The 23,189-nt window shown below is 33.4% G+C and overlaps 1 protein-coding gene across 5 annotated transcripts in view; it reads left to right on the forward strand.

Annotated features, from left to right (window-relative positions):
• Positions 1 to 23,189, forward strand: part of LOC140436799 (proton-coupled amino acid transporter-like protein pathetic) — a 119,555-nt gene that overhangs the window by 64,203 nt on the left and 32,163 nt on the right. The gene's annotated exons all lie outside the window — the stretch shown is intronic.

Here is a 23,189-nt window from a genome sequence, read left to right on the forward strand (position 1 = left end):
TCCTTATTTTATATGTTCGATAAATTTAAATGCAGTTAATGTTTTGTCTTACTTAAAGTTTATTCCCATTGTCCATTAATTGTTTGTTTGTGTTTTCTCCATTTTATCTACACAGTTTATCAGCTATTCTTCTTTTGGTTTTAAATACCATTTTTCTTTCTCTAGTTCATCTAGTCAAATAAATTATATGTCTTTTATTTAGTTCTTCAATTGCCGACTTAAGCTCATCACCAAACTAAGGGTCGTCTTTACGTTCTTCAGTTTCTAGTATCGATTTTTTACAGTTAATGCTGTTCTAGATATTACATTTCACTGGTCTTCTAATAATCCCCCTTTATTTTCATCATATTTAGTCAGTTTGCTCTCTATTTCTTCCTTAAAATTCTGAGTTTCGGGTCTATCAGTTTTCCCAGATCTGCTGGAATTTCCTTTCTTGGTTGATTCTCTTCTGCCTGTTAGCTGATCCTACATTTGAAATGTCCCTAAACTAGTAGATGGTCTAAGCCGCAGCATGAACCTTGTCTACTTTTTAAGTCCAGAATGCCTGTTACTGATCGCTTTTTTATCAAGACGTGATCTATTTGGTTCAAAATATCTCCTTCGGGGGATATCCAAGTGCGTTTTTTTTTATATTTTGGTTAGGAAATATGGTAGAACTGATTAATATGTTCTTATTAGCTATAAAGTCAATAATATATTGACCACGTTCATTCATGTCTCTATGTAGGCTATTCCACCCAATTATTCCGATGTATTCTTTTTCAGTTTCTAACTATGCGTTTGTGTAACATATAACTACGTTGATGTTTTTTTTGGTGATAGGTAATATGTTTGCTATAGTAATTGGTAAAAAGCTACTTTGGTGTCCTCATCTTGTGCATTCTTTGGGTAGTAAACGTTTATTGTGGATAAATTAAATAAGTGAGTCTTTATTCGTAACCTACAAATTCATTAACTGCTTGAAAATTTGTTATGAGGTGTTTCAGTTTATTATCGACTATAATTTCACCCCAAACTCTTTATTTCCTGTATCTAAACTACTTAACCAGATGGCGTGTATTTTTGTATTGCGGATACCCTTCCCTAGCCATCTGATTTCTGAATTGCTGCCAAACCAATCTTGTATCTTTTTAATTAACTGAGCACGCTCTGGGACTATTCAAAGTTTTATCGTTCCAAGTCTCAAAAGAGAAATCCATGTTTCGTTGCCTTAATATCCGTAAACTCTGAAGCTTGTTTGCGGGTTTCGTAGTAATGGTTTTTTCTGGGAATAGGTTACTAGCCTGTCGCCCAATCGTCTTCCCTTATCCGGGCTTAGAACCAGCACTGGTATTTACTGATCTACTTAATCTACCAGCACTTGTCAGAGATGGAGTTATGTATAAAATATACCATACTTTAAATAATTCAATTTAGCACATAAGCACAGAAATAAAGGGCAAAAAAAATTTCTAAAGCAATTACCTCACTCATGGTATTATTGTTGGGATAAAATAAAAAACAAAGACATTAGAAAATTTACAAACCAAAATCCAATAATCCATTTAAAACGATTAAACTGGTATGACCAAACTAAAAGAATGAAACCATCGGGACTTAAAAAACACGTATTGGATTAAGATTAAAGAGAAAAGACAAAGAAATTAATCTAGGAAGAAGTTGATAGATCAAATAAATATACAGGCAAAGAAAGAGACAAATAATGTTAATAAATTTATAGATATATGTTAAACCGTTATCAATATCGCCGATATATGTTTATGCTTAAAAATAAATATTCTTAACTTGTAATAAACAAAATGAAGCTATCCAATATTATACACAGTATTATTCGAACTTCCGAAGCGATAGCTAGACAATAATAAGCGACAATAAAGCGTCCAGTGTCTTTTGCTACTAATTAACTCGATTTTAAATTAGTTCAGGTGATTCGAAGTTTGACATTAACTCAGTGTAATAAATAAGTCTATAAGCGCCCCTCCCATGGGGAGGCGATTTCCCCAGAGACGCCAATAGGTGATTTAAACTTTTCATGTGTTAGTGATAATAGTGAAATGCATATTAATGAATCCAGTTTAATCGAAAATTTTGATGATTCGACTGCGAAAAATGCGAATAAAAGCAGTGACTGAACTACAACCTTGCCAGAACCAGAAATAACACAAAAAGCAGTAGCGATAAAATTTTTCAACGTCAAATCAGATAAGTACAATTTTAATAATGTTTATGTTTACATAGAAAAAACAAACAATGAAAATATAGGCCGTTTGCATCCCTTAACTGTCGCGCATATTTTGCATAAAAAGTTGAATATTCCTAATATTATTGAAATTAAAGGCATTGGAAAAAACAGAATTAAAGTTCTGTTAAGGTCTATTTCTGATGCAAATAATTTGGTTAAAAATTTAAAGTTAAAAAATGAAAATTTGGTAGCTTATATTCCTAATCATCTACTAGAAATTAAAGGTCTAATTAGAGACGTTGATACCCAATACGATTAAAATTATTTGTTAGATAACAGTGAATCTCCCTCCCCCATATTAGGTTTCAAACGAACTTTTAGAAGGGTTGACACGGAAGGAAAAACTAACTATGTACCGAAAAGGACTGTAATGGTCACCTTTGAGGGAAATATTTTACCTAGCTACATTGCAATAAATAGTGTATTTTTTCCTGTGGAAACCTATATTGGCAAGGTCACTCAGTGTTATAATTGTTTGAGATTTGGACATATCTCCAAGCAGTGTCGCAGTACACAGGCACATTACAGTGCATCCATTGCAATAGTAAGGATCATTCCAAGAAATGTCCAAAATATGAACTGCAGAAGAAGATCAAAAACGTAATGATTGAGCAAAAAACTTCTTTCATCGAGGCAAAAACTTACTGGGAATCATCCTTCTCGGGATTGTTCACTCAGAATAGATATTTCACACTAGAAAATATCGGAAATAGTTTTCCTCCCCTGCCAACATTCACAAAAAATTCAACCTTTCTGCTGCCACACAAGTAGTCACGCGTAGAAATCAAAACATATCATCAAATAATACATCACAACCCTCCTCAAGTCACTATAGTATAGCGAAAAAACGAAAATTAACCTCTCCTACCCCACAGTCCCCACATAATGCACCTATGTTTCCTTTTAATTTTGGCCCCACTAGACCCCTTCCTGCTAATTTAAATATCCCTAATTGTCAAAATAAACCAGATCAGACAGTTTTACAAACACTTATTTCCAATTACATTTTTAATTTAATCACAAATATTCAAACTGTAGATGATATAAAAACAATAAGTCAAGATAGTATTTAGCATGGAATAAAAACGATTTTGGAGGATATTATCAATAAATAACATCTTCACAGAACTTAAATCATTAAAAATTTTGCAATGGAACGCTCGATCCGTTGTTTCGAATAAAAACAGTTTAGTTCATTTTTTAATAACTGAAAATATTGACATTGCCTTATTAAGCGAAACTTGGTTCAAACCAAATCAGAATTATATATTTAAAGGTTATAATGTAATTCGCCAAGATAAGTACGAAGGGTACGCAGGTGTTGCAATCTTAATTAAAACAACCATACCATTTTGTCAAATAAATATTAGAAACAATTTTAACGTTGAAATTTTAGTTTAACAGAATTAAGTTTTCTTAATATATAGACCTCCTAAAATTCGTACTTCCAAAAACGATTGGATAAATATCTTCTCACAAGTCAAATCACCTTTTATAATTGAAGGAGATACGAATGCTCATAACTCACTGTGGGGCTCATTACAAAATGATGCAGTTGGTCACCAAATTGTTAGTAGTGTTGAGGATCTAGATCTTGTAATTTTGAATAATGGAGAACCTACCTATCTTCCTAGATATGGTACGCAAAAATCGATGATTGACATTTCCCTCTGCACAGCTAATATAGCTAGTAAAATCACCTGGTCAGTTTTATCTGACACCTTAGGCTCCAATCATTTTGCTATAACTATGAATTTTTCAATAACCAACACATCGCAGGAAACAATTTATCCAAAAAGCAAATGGAATATCAAAAAGGCAAATTGGTCCCTGTATACATCCTTAATTGAAAACATGTTTTCCAATAAAAGTAGCTCCCTTAATACTTATGAAAATTATAACTTTCTAATAGATTGCATTAATGATGCTGCTATTAAATCTATTCCTCAATACAAAATTTTTAAATTCAAAAATCGATCCCCTCCGCCATGGTGGGACCCAGAATGTGATCTGATAATTAATAACAAAAAAGAAGCATTAGCAGTTTATAAACGTTTACCAAGCCTTAATAATTATCTAAAATGTCAGAAAATTACTGCCCATACTAAAAAGCAGCTGAAACAAAAAGCCAAAGCTAGTTGTATCAAATGGTGTTCTAATTTAAGCAAAAATACTTCTTCTAAAGAAATATGGTCACAAGCTAACAAAATGAACCGAAAATCACATAATAGTGCAAAACCCTTCAATGATACTTTATTAGACGACTTCTTTAATAGAGTATCTCCTCCATGGGTTCAACATTCGCCTACACAGCCTACACAAAGTCATCATTCAAATAATCACTTTCTGTTAAAACCTTTTACTAAAACTGAATTAGACTTCGCCCTTAAAAACCACATTAACACTTCTCCTGGAATCGATCATGTAAAATACCCCATGTTAATCAACCTACCAGAGGTTGCAAAAAACCATCTTTTACATATCTTCAATGATATCATCCAAAATAACATAGTTATCGATTCCTTCAAAAATATCTCAGTCGTTCCTATCCTTAAACCCGGAAAGGATCCAAATATTGTGAGTTCATATAGACCAATATCCTTACTATCTTGCGTATTCAAAACCCTAGAAAGACTTATAAAATTTAGATTAGATTGGTGGATACAAAAAGAGAATTTACTATCAGTAAACCAGTTTGGCTACAAAAGAGGTTTGGGAACTCTAGACGCTTTAACAACACTTGTTGTAGATATACAGAATAACTTAACTAGGAATAACTATTTAACAGCCCTATTTTTGGATATTGAAGAAATTCAAAATGGTAAATTTCTTTAATTTGCCAATTGCTTTCGTGAACACAATTATCGGTTTCTATACAGACAGGGTAATCTACGTCAGAGACCATAATAACAAACTAATAGGACCTCGACACAACTATCACGGCATACCACAAGGTTCGGTATTAGCGCCAATTTTATTTAATATGTACACCTCTGACATACATAATATGCAAATAAACAACATTCCATTTAAAATAATACAATATGCAGATGACTTTTGTGTCTATACAGAAAGTAAGAAATATGAAAACGGTATGCAAAACCTAAGCAGAGTATGGAGTTCTCTTTTCCCATGGTACTTAGAGAACGGCTTAAATTTATCAATTGCCAAATCAGCAGTATCTGTCTTTACAAGACACAACCTTTCTCTAAATCAAAATATACTTCTTGATAATCAATCTTTTACATTTAAAAACCATGTCAAATACCTGGGCCTTATACTGGATAAAAAATTGACTTGGAAACAACACATACAATATATGCTGGATAGATGCAACAAAGGTAGTAATTTTCTTAGAATGACAATTAAAGTGTGGTGGGGTTGCGATGTTGAAACATCCCTATTGTTTTACAGAGCTTATATACGATCCATTATAGATTATGGTGCTACTCTTTATGGTTCCGCGTCTAGAAATCTTCTAAGAAAAATTGACATTTTTCAAAATTCTGCCTTAAGGGTCTGTTTAGGTGCTATGAGATCTACCCCTATACAACCACTACATGTTGAAGCTTATGAACCTCCTCTTGAAATTAGAAGAAATTTATTAAGCGAAAAACGGGTACTCAAAGCCCACTCAACAAATCCCAAATTATTTTCCAGTATATGTCAACTTAACGAATCAGATCTCACTCACAAATATTGGATTAAAAAGCCATCTCCACCTTTGTGCACTGCTTTACAGAACAATTCTATTTTTTCAAAGAATTTGGCAAAAGTGGATAAAAATTTAGACTTCTTTGCTTTCTTCCATAAAACTGAAGTTATAATACCCACATATAGTGACAACATCAAATTGAGCAACAATATTCTGAGATCTGTTTTGAACTGTTATAGTGATGCCACAGTTATATACACGGACGCATCTAAATCAATAGAAGGGACTGGCTGTGCCTATTTTCTACCCTCAGGAGGTTCTGAATTTAAGTAAAAACTTTCCAATGAGTTTTCAATTTTCTCGGCTGAATCATTGGCCATACTCGAAGCTTTAAAATATGTTAAAAACTCTTATATTAAAAAATCGTTAATTCTTTCAGATTGTCTTTCAGTTTTACAGAACATAAAAAACACTTGTTTGCCCAAAACATTTAGTAATCCTTATATTTTTTTTAATAAAGGATCAATTAAAGCACTTAGCAGACTCTGGCTTTAATATAAAATTTATTTGGGTTAAGGCACATATTGGACTCAAACATAATGAATATGTAGATTACTTAGCTAAAACCAGTATAATATCAGGCACTTTATTGTCATATTCTTTATGTGTGCACCATTCAATATACAGTCGCTACTGGCTACAGGCTCACAACAAATATATAATATCATTTTATTCTTTATGTATGCACCATTCAATATACAGTCGCTACTGGCTACAGGCTCACAACAAATATATAATATCATTATAGATTTCTTGTCAGACACATGCACAGTTCTATAGGATTTGTACGCGAGAATGGAATTTTTCATGATCGTGTGAAAATTTAGATTTGTATCCTTTGTTTACCCTAAATGTTATAACACCTTATCCGTGGTCCAGTTTTGTTTGTCTACTAAGAATGTCTTGATGGGGCCCTAGACGAGAAGCAAGTGACCCTGTAAGTTTCCTTGTCGTATATTCTTCTATTAATTATCCGTTAGTTTTCTATTAGGGATAGAGTTGTGTATTTGTCTGATTGGAGAATCTATTGCAACTGGCTGAATGACTAATGTCTATGCCATTAAAAAAAATATTATACACATTCTCTATAATATTTAAACTTATTTAAAAATAATTACCGAGATATTATTAGGACTGTTAATCATTACTAGAGAACGTAATTACTTCGTAGGCAGGTAGACTGATGATTCCAAAAAGACAAATTTTATGTTATTGCATGCACCTTGCCAAAAAATATTAAACTTGACCCACACATCATGCTTTTGACTCGTGTACGTACTAATGTGATATAAATATTCGGTTTAAATAAGAGACTATTAAGACGAATAATGTTAATGATATTATTATTTTATTAGATTATTCTAAAACGATGTGTGCCAAAACAAAAGATCCTAAAATCTAAAACAGACGCAAAATAGTAAGTGGTGTCCATGGTGTATTATTTAAATGATTTTTTGACCAAAGTTTCAGTTTTTTCATTTTAAATTTCAGTTTTTTCATTTTCAATTATTTCCACAAAGGTTTTATATATATATATATATATTTTTTTACACATAAAAATCTAATCTTTTTTTTTAAACAATGTAAGTAACTTTCTTTCGATACTATTCCTTTATTTTCTTCCCTTCGATATTTTTTTATGCAAATATTCTATTAAAAATTAAAAAAATTGATGAACTTGTCCAATTTTTCCAGTTTATCAATCAATACAAAAGCTTAGTGTTGTAAATAGTGTTAGATATGCCTCCGTTATGAAATTCGTAAATTAGATATCAATATGAAACTATTAAAAACAATGGCTTTTTGTCAACCTTTCAGTAGACGCAGTATACCGGTCATAAAAATAGTCCTCTGAATGCATTTTGTTTACATTTCAATAAAATAATCTATTGTTTGTAGTTTTTTTAACATTATTTATTATTATTGACATATTTTGTTTATTTAAAATATTTATTTACGTAGCACAAAAAATAGTCCACAATCTTTGTAATAGTTTGATTTTTTCTCTTTTTTACTAAACAAATTACAATTAATTTAAAACTAAAACATAACATATCAGTCTTTAATAACTTAAAAAACATAACATATCTTAAACAAAAATAAAACATTATTTCCATAAGACTTATCATAAAAAAATCTAAGAGATGGCAAAAAACATAATAAAATTAAGCCGCAATATTGTTACAGTCATTGCAAATTGGATTTACATGTTCCAAACAAATAGATACGTTTTACAAATCGAACAAAAATGTTTCGTTTTTCGATTCTTTTTCCATCCACAGTGTCTACACCTCCCAATTGCTCCCTGAGTTTTTTGAACTGACAATCCAAATGACAGATCTCCTTTAGTCAAATCCTTATTTTCTTGGGTATATAGACAATATGGCTTCGATTCTTCTGGTGGTTGGACATAAGGCTAAATGCTTAATTTGTCAAAACTTCTCGTCGGGTCTTTGTGGAATTTGGAATATTACAATTGTAAATAAAGAAGGAATTTATTGCTGTAACATTTAAAAGACTATATAAGACAATCATACGCCATCTTTTACTGCAACGTGCCATATCATATTGTGCGCATAATTTGTCTACGGCATCAACACCGCTTTTTGTGCTTGATCATCGTCGCCCCCATGGTGCATAGTGAAATATAACATAACATTTTTGTTTTTTTTTGTTTATATAACACTAGTGTTCCTCTTAAACCAAACTCAAATGTACTAGAGTCAATAGGTCGTCCTTGATTATTAGAGAAATATGCAGGCATTTCTCTTACTTTTATTGTTCCCAAGAGAATTAAACCATTTTCCTTCAAGCTTACATCAAGATCAACGCTAGTGTACTAATTGACGGTGGTAACATTTCTCTTAGATCCGTAGAGATGTTGACAGGCCTGTTCCGCCACTGCCTTGGTACTAGTGTCTAGATAGTATGGACCACCCACTTGGTTTTTGCCAACGTATACTTCCATGTTACTGGTATAAAATAACTTCGCATCAGACAGTACATATATTTTTATACCGTATCTATTGGGTTTTTTGGTATGTATTGGCGGAACGAACACGTCATCTAAAAGCCTTCAACTTTTCGTCCACGGTTACGTATTGCGAATAAGAGAAACAATTTTTTTAATTTTCGTTCCACTTGGTAATAAGATCTCTTATTGGCCCTAATTATCCAAAATATCAGAACAAACGAACCAAACATCAGTTTGCATGTACCTTAGTAAATTTCTGAATTTTGTGATGTTCATTGTCAGTCGGAAAACCTCTATACCAGTGTCGTCCGTTTTCCACAAGTCCTTTGTATTAAGGTGACTTACCCTTCTTACACCTGCAAGATATAAAAGACCCAAAAGGCCACGAATTTCAGCAGTGTTTGTTGGGTATATATCTTTAAACCTAAAAGCTGCAGAACAATATTTTTACTTCGAGTTCTAACATTCGTAGGGGCAATATGCTTGGCCCATTTTGTTTTATTATCTTTGCCCAAAAAATATTGACCAATGTCAAAATCTACATCCTCATTTTCTTATTCCGTATCGCTTCCCTCCAAGTTTTCTTCTACATGATCTTCTTTCCCATAATTCCTCTTCATCATCACTTGTCGAAACTTCTTCAAAAAGTTCTAACAATCTTTTTTGCTCATTTTCATAATCCATAAGATCTGAAAAATTAAGCTTTAGTATAAAATGATTACTTACAAGTCACAAAATTCTTTTACTTCTCTAGACGGACACGGTCCACTGCACCAGTTTTACAAATTACAAATTAACAGTTCGAGCAGCAACACTGCAATAATACACAGTCGATAAATGTACCAAGCTTTAGTATAAAATAATTACTTACAAGTCACAAAATTCTTTTACTTCTCTAGACGGAGACGGTCCACTGCACCATTTTTACAAATTACAAACTCACAGTTCGAGCAGCAACACTGCAATAATACACAGTCGATAAATGTACCTATTAAAAGAAGGTATAGACAGAGAACAACCGAACACATGTGTGTTCGGTTATTCTATGGTATAGAGCCCGAGAAAGTCGAAAGCTTCCGATTGTCATCGAGTGCTATAGTTTGTAGACTAGTGCGCACTCCGAAGCGCGTCGCCCATCCTCTAATCCCCCCTATTGGCCAATCGACCTGGAAATCCCTAATATCGCTACAATACACGCATATAAAAGTAAGCGATTTTTAGGTCAGACAAGTCAGACCATGACGGGCTCTCCTAGAGTCACCTGCACTCCAGGGGCTCTGCTCCTTCTACTTTTTTTTATTATTCATTTCATCATGTGTAGGCAAGCTACACCAAACCAAAACTTCGAATAGTCCATAGACAAAGATGGACTTAGCAGAGATTTCTTCGCCTGCGACGGTAGAAGCTCTCTGCAGACCGTACGAGGATACAAAGGCGGTTTAACTCTTCTCCAACGAGCCGACACGATTGGCTTTAGAATTGACTTTTATTGACTCTCACCGGTCTAGTAGAGAAGCTGCGTCTACTGAAAGGTTAATAAAACAAAAACTCAAACTACATGTTTCACAAAATTTTTAGAATAATTTGGGAATTTGCACCTATATCTTCCCTTCCGATGGTTCACTTATTGCTTTGCACAATATTTCCCTCATTGATTTCTAAATAACATTTTTAGATTTTTTTTTGTATATTTTTATGTATACAAAACACTTTCAACGTAAACATTTAAAAATACTGGTGGTCCCACAATAGAAATAAAATGCATAGTATGATAAGCGTACTTCTAAAATTAATTTCTTGGAAAATTTTTATACTACGCTTTGCAGACGATCAAGTAGTGATTGCACAAGACTAAGAGGACCTTAGTTACATAATGAAGAAACTACAAGAAGAATATACCCAGGCTAGCCTAGATATTAACCTCACGAAAACAGAGTACCTATCTACAAGTGAAGAAGACATAGAAGATCTACAGATTGACGACAACGTAACAATCAAAGAAACGGATAAATTCAAATACTTGGAGTTTATAATCACGAAAAAGGCAACAACAGAGGAAGAAATTAAGCAAAGATTAGGACAAACAAGAACAGCAATCCGACAACTTAACTCTGTATGATGGGATAGACACCTAAATATGAAGACAAAAACACAGATTTATAAGACATTAGTGCGAAGTATTATGACATATGGGACTGAAAATTGGATTATAAACAAGAAAAACAGCAGTAAGATAGTAGCAACAGAGATGGAATGCCTGCGAAGATCCTGCATAATAACAAGAATGGATAGGAGAAGTAATGACGAAATAAAGCAAAGAACATCAATAGAAACAGACATACTAACATATATAGAACAAAAAAGACTAAAGGGGTATGGACATATAAGAAGAACTAGCGATAGCAGATGGATAAAGAGAATAACCGAATGGATTATGGCAACCGAATGGAATTTATATTAATTGCTGAATTTTATTGGAATAAATCACAGTTAAAATTTAAAATAATTTATAGTTATATAGTGATTTATAGTTATAGTTGTGATTTTCGAGATTGAGACATCCTCCTCCTAAGTGCCTTCTCTGTTTAGGTTGGCGATCAATATGGCAAATTTCTCTCTATTCTGGGCTTGATGAATTAACTCATGTCCTTATATATGAGACATAAAATAGTTTTAATTATAATTGTGCTTCATTCCCTAAAATAGTTGTTAATATAAAAGCTTGCTAGAAATATATCTTCCATCCATCCAATGGCACTACAGCCCAAATCTGGCATTGGCCTGCTTCAACAGGTTTCTCCAATCATTTCGATTTACCGCTGTTCTTTTCCATGAACGCAGTTCCTGGCATCCTCATCAACTTCGTCTTCTCATCTCTTTTTAGGTCTTCCAACAGGTCTTTTTGCCTGCATTCTTGCATTTAGTAATTTTTTGGGAATTCTATTCTCATGCATGCGGACCACGTACCCTGCCCACAGTAATCTCTGCAATTTAGTGTATTGTGCTAGAGTTGGTTCGCTATATTGCTCGTATATTATACCTAATTCGCCAGTTGTTGTTTTCACTTATTGGGCCCAGTATCCTACGTAATATTTTTCTTTCAAACACATCTAATGCATTGGCAGATTTCTGTGTCACCACCCATGTTTCGCAACCATAACTTACTATGGGCCTGATTATTGTTTTATAGACCCGGAGTTTTGTTTTCCGGTGTACGTCTCGCGATTTTAATATGTGGCCCATCGCGAAATAGGCTTTATTTGACAGCATAAGTCTTCTATTTATTTCCGGTTCTTCTTCATTGCTTGCGACCAGATCCGTTCCTAGGTATGTGAATCTATTCACATATTCTATATCGTCAATAAAGTGTTATTGCGCCGGTCTGTTTGATCTGGTTTGTATGAGTAGTTTTGTTTTATTTTTATTTATTCCTAGTCCTGCTGCTTCTGCACTCTGTTTCAACTCAACGAGGGTTTCTTCCGCTGCATTCACTATTCTGATCATTATGTTTATATCGTCTGCGTATGCTGCTAATTGGGTAGATTTGTTTGTAAGTATGTTATTTCCGCTCACCGTCAACCGTCTAATTACATATTCAAGAACAAGATAAAAGAGCGTTGGGGCCAGTCCGTCGCTTTGTTTCAGTCCTTGCGTTATCGTAAACGCATCAGTGATCTGTCCCTGAATACATACCTGCTTGTGTTTCTGTCATTGTCATTTGCACTAGTCGTATTAATTTTGATGGTATGCTAAATTCTTCCAATATATTAGGTACAGCCGGAAAAATGAAAGATTATCCATAAAGGATCATATCAATCACTTATTTTGTATTTGCTGTCTTTTTCTATTAATAACAAATGTTTGTTTGTGATTGTGAATCAATAGTGATTGATATGATCGTTTATGGGTAATCTTTCATTTTTCCGACTATAGAATTGTTCTATCTATTGAATCATAGGCTTGTTTAAAATCTACAAAGAGATTGTAAACGTCCATGTCATATTTCCATGGTTTGGCTAGTATTTGTTTAACTGTAAATAGTTGGTCAATGGTAGATCTATTTTGCCTAAACCCTGCTTGATATTCCCCGATGATTTTTTCCGTGAGAGGTTGTAGTCTTCGATTAATGATGTTTGTGAGTATTTTGTATCCCGAACAAAGTAAAGAGATGCCTCTATAATTCTTACACAACAGTTTGTCTCCTTTTTTAGGAATAGGGCAGATTATACTTTTCTTCCATTGTTGGGGGATTCCTTCCTCCTTGCTTGAGTAGTTCTGCCGGTATTCTATCTATTCCCGGTGCTTTATGGCTTTTCTGTATGTGGATTGACGTTTGGACCTCCTCTAGCGTGGGGGGTCTAGTTAATGTATTTTCTTCTTCATCTTCCCCCAGTTTTTGTTGTTGTACCTCCTGCTGTTCCTGCTGTTGCCTCTGTTGTTGTAATGGTGATTGTGTCCCTTTGTTTAGTAATTCCTTAAAATATGTCATCCAGGTTCTTTTAATTTCGTCCATATCGCTAATGATTTCACCCTTCTTATTTTTGCAGAGGCTAGTTTCGGTTTGTATCCCTGTCTTAGATGTTTGATAAATTGGTATACACTACGTGTTTCGTTTTCCTTAAACTCCCTTTTTATGTTTAGTATCCGTTGGTTTTCGTACTTTTTTTTCTGCCTGCACAGTTTATCTGCTTTTCGACTTTTGTTCTCAAGTTCTGTTTTTCTCTCTCTAGTACGTCTGAGTATGTAATTCTTATGTGCTTCATTTCTTTCCTGTATAGCTTGTTTGCATTCTTCATCGAACCATGTCTCTTCTCTCCGTTGTGTCTTTGTTCCTAGGACTTCTTTCGCTGTGTTGAGTATGCTACTGCTTATGGTGTTCCATTGGTTTTCTATTGTGGAGTCTGCTCTGTTTTCTTGTAATTTTTCATCCACTTTTCTCTCAAATCTTTCTTGTATTTCAGAGACTTTTAGGTTATCTAGTTTAGTTTTTCTTGTTTTGGATATTTTTCCTTTACCTGTCGACTGATTTTGCATCTAAACCGTGTCTGTACTAGCAGATGGTCTGAGTCACAGCTTGCGCCACGTCTGCTTTTTACATCTAATATACTCGTCGCCATTCTTTTTTCAGCAAGTATATGGTCTATTTGATTGATTGTATTTCCGTCAGGTGATATCCAGGTGCCCGTATGTATGGCCCGATATGGCAAGCATGTCGAACTGATAATCATATTCTTTCCAGCTGCGAAATCTATTAGAAACTGACCATTCTCATTTGTGTCTCTATGCAAACTATGTTTCCCTATTACCCCTATGTACTCTTCTTCTTTTCCGATCTTGGCGTTTGTGTCGCCTATCACCATTTTCATGTCATTTCTTGGTATTGAGTCATAAATTCGTTATAGATCTTGATAAAAGGCTACCTTAGTGTCTTCTTCCTGTTCATTTGTGGGACAGTGTACATTTATAAGGGTTATGTTAAAGAAATGTGGAATCGACTAAATGATGAAAATGATGAAAGAATTAGCAATGAATGTAAAAGACATAAAAAAGAACAATATAGATCACGAGACGAAATTACGCAACTACAGAAGGAAATTACAGAACTAAAAGATCAACAAAGCGACTACAAAGATGAAATAAGAAAGATGCGAGAAACAAATGAAAAAGCTATTAAACAAATAGGGCAATTAGAGAAGGAAATTACTGCAGCAAACGAAAAAATAGAGAAACTGGAGAAAGAAAAAAAGAGGAAAAATGTAGTAATACAAGGACTAAACATTAACACAAATGATCAAAAACTATTGCGAGAGGCCGTAGAGAACTTTTTAGAAAAAGAACTACAAGTGTCAGTAGATGTAAATGGAGCGAGAAAAATAGGAGAAAATACTACCTTAGTAGAACTTAACAGCGTGAAGAATAAAATTGAAGTAATGAAAAATAAAAATAAACTAAAAAACAAAACAGACGAGCGAATCTACATAAATGATGATATGTCAAAGGAGTAAAGAATTATCCAGAAAGAAATTAGAAGTAAGGCTATGGCAGAGAGATATAATGGAAAAATGTAAAAATAGGATTCCAGAAGCTAATCATAGATGGAGAAATATGGACATGGAATAACAGCCAACGACAATTAGTAAAAGATAAAAATGTAAAACCAAAAAACTAACAGCAAAATTTAAACAGGCTAAAATAACGAAGACGACTTGGCAAGATGAAGGTACAAGAGATGAACAAAATGTAAAGATCATTACTGGAAACAAAGTAATAAACGAATGCATATTAGTAGGGACATGGAATGTAAGAGGAACGTACGAGGAAGGAAAACTAAAACACATAATCGACGAATGCAAAATATACAAGTTCGAAATAGTAGCACTACAAGAAACAAAACAATTAGGGCAAAACTCAATGGAAATAAACGAGTATTTATTTTTCAACAGCGGGGGAGAAAATAGAATGTTAGGCACAGGCTTTGTGGTAAATAAAAAGCTGAAAGATCTAATCGTTGACTTCAAACCAATTTCAGAGAGAATATGTGTATTAAGAATAAGAGGAAAATACCAAAAAATAACGTTTATAAATATACATGCACCGACTGAAGACAAAAGTATAGAAATAAAGGAAGACTTTTATAATCAAATAGATACAGTATTCGAAAATATCCCCAAATACGATGTAAAAATAGTGCTAGGTGATAGTAATGCAAAAATAGGAAAAGAAGAAATATATGTACCCACCATAGGAAAATACAGCTTGCATGAAACAACGAACGAAAATGGTCACTTCCTAATTGATTTCGCGAAAGAAAGAAATATGATCATTATGAGCACGTATTTCCAACACAAAAGAATACACCAAGGAACGTGGAGATCACCGGATGGGAAAACCATAAACCAAATTGATCATGTGCTTGTCGAAAAAGATATGCAAAAATGTATAAAGAACATAAGAACATACAGAGGTCCAGATGCAGATTCAGATCACTTTATAGTTGGAATACAAATGAAACAACTTATTCCAGTGCTTAGAAACCAGCGGAAGAAAAAGTATAAAGCAACTAAACCTGTGAGACTACTGACAGAAGAGGAACAAAATAAATATGAAAGAATAGTCAGTAGAGGAGAAGACAAAGACTTAATGAAAAGTAAGTTATTGAATCGTGAGTCTAAGCTGAGAATCTACAAAACAGTAATTAGACCAGTGGTCACATATGGATGTGAAACGTGGACCCTCTCAACCACTAATGAAAATCAACTGAGAATATTTGAGCGCAAAATACTAAGGAAGATATTTGGACCAACCCAATGCAGCGATAGTTCGTGGAGAATTAAAATGAACCACGAGCTGGATGAACTAATGCAGAGCGCAGATATTGTCAGATTTGTAAAATCACAAAGACTAAACTGGCTTGGTCACCTAGAAAGAATGCCAGATAATCGAGCTGTAAAAGTAGTCCAGAGATGGAAGCCCCAAGGAAACAGAACAAGAGGAAGGCCCCGTAAAAGATGGATAGACGACGTAGAGAGGGATCTTAAAACCATGAACATCAGGCAGTGGCGAAGGAAAGTATCCGACAGGGCAAAATGGAAGAACATTGTTAAGCAGGCCAAGACTCGCAAAGGGTTGTAGCGCCATTAGAAGAAGAAGAAGTCAGTAGAGAATTAGATAATATTGCAGAAAGTGGGGATATTGAACAAACATGGATGCAAATAAAAGTATGTATGACCAAAGCAGCTCAGGCCAGTAATAGAAATATTAAACACGAATACAAAGAATGGTTCGACGATGAATGTAAAATGGAACTAGATGAACGAAATAAATTAAGAATGAAAATGATGCAAGAAAAAACAACAGAGATAGAGAGAAAATACAATGAACAAAGGAAAAGAGCCAAAAGAATAATAAGATCTAAGAAAAGAAAATACAATGAAGATAAATTAAAATGTATAGAACAGAGCTATAAAAATAGAGAAATTAGAAACTTATATCAAGGGGTGAAAAATGAGAAAAAGGGGTACCAAGGAAAACCTGTACACTACAAAAACAAAAGTAGAAGAAATTTAGTAAGTGACGAAGAAATATTGAGCAGATGGAAAGAATACTTTGAAGAACTTTTAAATGAAATTCCCACAACAGAATATGAAGAGGAAGAAGAAGTGAAGGAAAATGTCGATCAAGAACGAATAGAGGAAAGACCGCCTAACGAAAAAGAAATAAAAGAAATAATAGAGAAACTAAAGAATAATAAGAGCCCAGGAAGAGATGAAGTAACAGCTGAAATGTTTAAATATGGAGGACCAGTATTAATTAAGCATTTGGAAAAGTTGCTAAAAGACATATGGGAACAAGAAAAATTACCGAAGGAATGGACCGAAGCGACACTGTGCCCTTTTCACAAAAAATGCGACAAAAGTTTATGCCACAATTACAGGGGAATAGCCCTACTAAATGTTGCATATAAAATACTTGCAGTATATATAAAAGATAAGCTATCTCAAAATATAGATAATGACATAGGGGAATATCAATGTGTATTCAGAAGAGGGCGCAGCACAGTGGATCAAATTTTTCTACTGCGCGAAATACAAGCAAAAAGCTACGAATATGGGAAACCTACAATGGCCCTATTCATCGACTTTAAACAAGCGTTCGATAGGATAAAACGCAAAGAAATATACAAAGCACTACGTGAAATGCGAATTAGTGAAAAACTGATAAGAATGGTAAAAGTGACACTCCGAAAAACAGAGAATAGGGTTAAAATAAATGGCGAAGAAACAGATAAGTTTGAGGTCAGTGAGGGGGTGCGACAAGGAGACCCACTGTCATCGCTGTTGTTCAGTATCGTCCTAGAAGTTACCATCAGAGAAGCTGGAATCAACAGGTCAGGACTTATATATCAAAGAAAACACCAATGCTTAGCATTCGCTGACGACATTGTACTGATAGCCAGAAGTAAGCAAGAATTAAAAGAAATAATAAAAAGATTAGAAATGAAAGCGAGAAAGAAAGGGATGTACATAAATGAAGAAAAGACCAAATAAATGGAATGGACAGAAAGAGATTACCTACAAGAACAATATCTGACAGTAATAACAGATGAAAAAACATATAAATTCGAAGAAGTAGAAATATTCCAGTATTTAGGAGCGACATTCACGAGAAGACCAAATATGAAGGAAGAAATCCAAGCGAGAATTATGGCCGGTAACCGTTGTATTTTTGCACTAAACAATTTATTAAGAAGCAAAAACATATCTAGAAGGGCTAAGATAAGAATATATAAGCGTGTAATAAGACCTATTGTATTATATGCCAGTGAAACATGGACAATGAACAAATCCGAGCAAGTCTTGCTGCAAGTCTGGGAAAGAAAAGTTCTCAGGAAAATATTTGGAGGTAAATTATGGAATGGTATATGGATAAAAAGACCAAATATGGAATTAGAGGAGATGTATGGAGAATCGAATATCGTAGGGATCATAAAGTCACAAAGACTGAGATGGTTGGGACACATCCAAAGGATGTAAAACACGAGACTGCCAAAAAGAATGCTAATGGGAGGAATAGGAGGGAAAAGGAAGAAAGGCAGACCGAAAACCAGGTGGAAGAAGGATGTTGAAAAAGAGATAGAAAAACTTAAAATACCAAACTGGAAAAATAAAGCAACAAACAGAAAAGAATGGAAAAGAATAATAGTAACCCAAGCCATGGGCCTTCTAGGCCTGGAGAGCTAAATTATATATATATATATATATATATATATATATATATATATATATATATATATATATATATATATATATATATATATATATATATACATATATATATATATATATATATATATATATATATATATATATATATATATATATATGTTAAAGAAATGCGTTTTTATCCTAAGTTTGCAGATTCTTTCATTGATAGCTTGAAAGTCTGTTATCAGGTGCTTCATTTTATTATCTAAGATAAAGGCTACTCCAAATTCTTTATTTCCTTCATCTTTAGCGCTATACAGTATAGTGTGTTTTATTGTCCCGCATACCTTTTCCCAACCATTTAGTTTCTTGTACTGCAGTGATTCCTATATTAGTTTCTTGTTGTTACCTTTTTACTCTTCTCAACGTCTCCCAAAAGAAATTAATATACAGAGTTGATGATGATCAATTTTGCTTCAGTGAAAGGTGCAAATAAAGAGAAGTAAATAAAAATTTGAGTGTAGTTTAAAAAAACTTGACTTGAAAAAATGTAGAAACTAAATGTTACAAAGTATAAAAACTACAAAAAAAATATTGTCTTGATTGCTAGAGTTTGGCAATCATATTTATTTTTCTTGCCAATTATGTTTTACAACTTACAAAAAAAAATGTTTGTACATAGCATATTTATGAATCACTTCTGGGTTCAAAATTATCTTACACTAATAGCCTGTATGTCAGCAACACTTGTTGAAAAACTTGTTTGCCAAATATTTTAATGAACCATTATATTGTTTATGTAAACAAAAAAGTTTTTAAAGGCATTTAGTAGAATTACCTCATATCTGCTAAGCCTGTATATTTTATGAAAATTGTAACTAAAAAAGTCTTTTGAAAGTCCCAAATGGCCATATTTTGAGTGAAATTATGAGAGGTGATGGGTGAGATTGATTTAAAATTCTTATTTTTCTGTGACTTTCTATTGTACTCTGTGCTCAATATCCCAGGCTTGTTTGCATATGTGAGGTCTGTAAAAGTCTCAGTTTTAATGTGATCCATGCTGATTTATCTTAACATTTAGTGGTCTTCCCACAGAGGTTTCTCCCATATAAAAATTGTTAAATTCGTAAGATATGTTATGAATCCAGAGTTCTTTTATCTCTCCTGTGTGTTGTTGGATTTGGTTTTGGAAAAAATATATCAGTGTTTTGGTTGTGTTAAATGTTGCTGTGATGTTAAAGTTACATCCTATCCTTTTTAAATTTTCTCATCAACATTTTACAAATGGTATTATTGTTATCGTCAAATCCCTTGTTGTTGGCATTTGTGGATCATTTTTGCTGTTTTGTTGTTTCCTTTCTTTACTATTATGATTCCTTGTTTATAAATGACAATTCCTTGTTTATAAATGACAATATAGAGCTATTTAAAAAAAAAAATTTATCAGGATTTTTTCTTATTGAAATGCATTTTCGTTGTAGCAGGTGTTTTGGGCTTTATTATTGTAGTGATTTCATGATTTCCTTTTTAATATTTATATAGTACTTCATTATTGGTTTTCTCCGGCTGGGGTAGTGGTGCACCTATATATTCTTAAGTGGCGGCCACAACGGCGCACCGCACATCGCACCGCACCTAGCCTGACCAAAGCCTCGCTGAAGCAAAGTAAATACAAGTATTACCGTAAATGCGTGTGGCCACAACGACGCACCGCTCCTTGCTTTGCACATTGCTGGATACCAATGCCTCGTCTACCTAAATTGAGCTTAGTATTTTCTGATCTTGGCACAGCAATTATTCTAGGGATGAATAAAGACAAATTAATTAGTTATGTGTTTATGCATGAACCAATTTGCTCCGTCAGAACACCTGTATTTTCAGCGCCCATGTATGCCAAATATTTTTGATGACATGCACCTTTTACACTAATTTGTATTACATCATTTTTAATAAAATGGTTATTTAAAACTTTTTTTAACTTACCGTAATGTTAAGATAAGTATTTCTTCAGCTGTTGTGGGTTGAGCATGGCAATTTTTCCAAATAATATTTATTTTTCCTTTAAATTTGTTTAAAATATAATCAAACGTATTTGAACTCTTCCTTATGTATTCAAAAAAGTATTGGGAATCTTTTCTAAGGTCTTTATAGGGGTGGTGAAATTCGCAATAGTAAATTAGCTTTTTATTTAGAGGATGCACCGCCATTTTTGCTTTGTATAAACACTAAGAGAATGACGACGACATGATTACAGAAAATAAAATAAATGTGCGGTGCATGGTGCTTCAATACGGCCACTAATGTGCAAAGCAAAGGCTAAGCTAGGTGCGGGGTATTGTGCTGTGCGTTGTACTATGCGATGTGCGGTGCGCCGTTGTGGCCGCCACCTAAGAGTACCGTCTTTCTACGAAGTTTGGCAATGATAATCGCTATTTTTATTTTTTAACTTGCTGCTCTAAACAAATCCATCGATCTACATTAATACCATTCGCGTAGATTCTTCAATCAAGAATTCTGCCTTCGGCAAACAGATCTTCTTCCTTCAATCTTTTCCTGTATTATGAAACTCAAAAAAAAATGTTACTGTAAGCGATACAATAGACTAACGCGAAGCTTTATACTACGTTTTATATATTTTGAAATTTGAATAATATTTTTAAAATTGAATAAAGTAATTTTCTTATTTATTTATTATTTATATATTAAGCAAATTATATTATATTCAAATATTTCAAGGATTATTACGTTTGCTCCTAACGCCACCTGTTGACGTTTTAACAAAACATACGTTGTTTACTTTTGACAGACCTGTCAAATTCAAAAGAAATATTAATTTATAATAAGATATAAATTAATATCAGTTGATATTTTTAATTAATATATAAATACTAGCTGAACCGGTGAGCTTTGTACCGCCTTAGAAATAAATAATGTATCTAAAAAATGAACAAAAAATAAAGCCAAAAAAAACACTCAAACATATTATGCTTGAAAAAAGTTGAATCAATTTAATACTTTCTGATAAAAATATTTTTTATTTTTTTGCGTTAAATAAATATACAACGATGGCGGTTTTACGACAACCGAATAATTTTCCATGCGCAAAACATAAAAACTCTAAGTTAACTCCGCAAACTTTCAACGGTTGGCTTTGTGATTTGTTTATTGTCATTGCAGAAGCCAAAGGCACATGAAATTGTAAACGTTTAAAATCAAATGGTACGTTCGTTGAAATCATCATTATACGCGAGATCAAGACATCCTCTCCTTTATATTTTTCCTTAATGATCGTTGTCGCAACTACATTATTCATTAGCCTTTTTACAGTCAGTCTCGTTCCATTGCACAGTCGAGATTAATTAAAGTGACATAGCATAATGACAACTGATCGAACTTTTAATTGTAAATTGTTAGGTGGGATTCCAGGCAATTCCGATGAATTTAAAAACTCTGTAGGGTACTTAACTACGTCATTTTAATTTATAACTGAGTCAACTGATTTGAATGAAAATAAGTTTCCTGGAAAAGACTTCAGAGTAGTATATTCAATCGAATATACATATAAAATGTTATAATAATCGGTCAAGTCGTCTCGAAGGAGTGTCGCAACTAACTCTGTGACAATAATAACTACATCATACTAATTTCGCTATTAACAATAGGGGTTGATTATTGAGGGGTGAAAATTAAGAGTTGTATGTATGTGTAAAAACAAAAAAGTTTTGTCCAAAAAAAAAAATAAAAAAATGTTTGGGATGGGGACCACCCTTACCCCTTAGAGGTATGAAAAATAGATCACGACCGATTCTCATACCTACCGAATATAAATATAAAATTGCATCAAAATCGGTGAACCGGTTTAGGAGGAGTTAGGAATAGAGGGGGAAAATTAAGGGCTATTGTATTTATTAATGCCATATCATAATAAAAATAAAAAAATTCGTAAACAAAATAGAAAACATGTTTGGGGTGAACCACTCTTAACCCTTACGGATATAAAGGAATAAATTGCGAACGATTTATCAGACTTAATAATATGGCAATTAAAAATTAGGCAATTAGTACTATTAGGGTAAAAATTAAGGGATGTATGTAGTATGTATGTATTAAGCTGATTACTTTAAAATATGAAAAATATATTACGACTAATTATCAGACCTACCTAACATACATGGAAAATATCATAAAAATCAGTCACGCTGTTTCGGAGGAGAATGACAACTAACTTTGTGACACTAGTGTGGCTATTAACCAATAGGGTATGGTGATAGAAGGGTTAAAATTAAGGGGTTACATGTATTATTTAATGGCACATCACAAAAAAATAAAAATAAAAAATTCTGTCCAAACATTTAAAAAATATATTTGGGGTGGACCAGCCTTACCCCCTCAGGGGTATGAACTTCTATTTACCAGCTCATCTGCCCAAAGTCTGTGGCCACCAAAAGTGGTGGATTGCTTATCCCGCTAGCACTCGGACGTCAGGCCATGTTAAGTCTCTAGCAGAATCTCCCAGATGACTATGATCTAGATTTAGATCTAGGTTTTAGATTC

Source organism: Diabrotica undecimpunctata, chromosome 3 (assembly GCF_040954645.1).
Source record: "Diabrotica undecimpunctata isolate CICGRU chromosome 3, icDiaUnde3, whole genome shotgun sequence".
In the NCBI taxonomy this organism is placed as follows: Eukaryota; Metazoa; Arthropoda; class Insecta; order Coleoptera; family Chrysomelidae; genus Diabrotica; species Diabrotica undecimpunctata.